Source organism: Fukomys damarensis, unplaced genomic scaffold, assembly GCF_012274545.1.
Source record: "Fukomys damarensis isolate Sample0158 unplaced genomic scaffold, DMR_v1.0_HiC HiC_scaffold_1, whole genome shotgun sequence".
Lineage (NCBI taxonomy): Eukaryota > Metazoa > Chordata > Mammalia > Rodentia > Bathyergidae > Fukomys > Fukomys damarensis.
Genome location: NW_022900913.1, coordinates 31,899,447 through 31,899,919, shown reverse-complemented (window position 1 = coordinate 31,899,919; position 473 = coordinate 31,899,447).

The window sequence follows — 473 nt, the reverse complement described above, 5'->3', positions numbered from 1 at the left end:
GAAGGAGGCGGGGAAAGAGCGCTCGCGCGGCCCTGGAGCCCATTGGCTGGGCCGGAGGGGGAGGAGCAAGGGGCAGGGAAGGGAGGGGCGGGGCGGTCGGGCCGGGACTCGCACCCGGCGGGTAGCGCTGCTGGATGTGCTTCTCCGGCCAGAGCCCTCAGAGGGAGAGTGGAAGCCCACGCGGAGATCCTGGGGAAACTCGGTGCTTTCCCAGGCATCTTTTGGCCTCTGCTGGAGTCGGGAGCAGCGCTGAAACTAGCGTCTCGTCCCCTTCACTTTCCTGCCTCCCGAGTGGGCAGTTTTCACATCCTTGGTCCGCGGGCTGCAACGTCTGAGTCTTGGGCAGGGAGGGCACAGCTGCTTTGGGAAGGACCCTGGAGCGGCCGAGGAGGGAGGATAGGGGGAGTGTGAGTGTGTGCACGCGCGCGATACCGTGTGTGCCCGCTGGGATTTGGCGGATGTGGTGGGTGGGT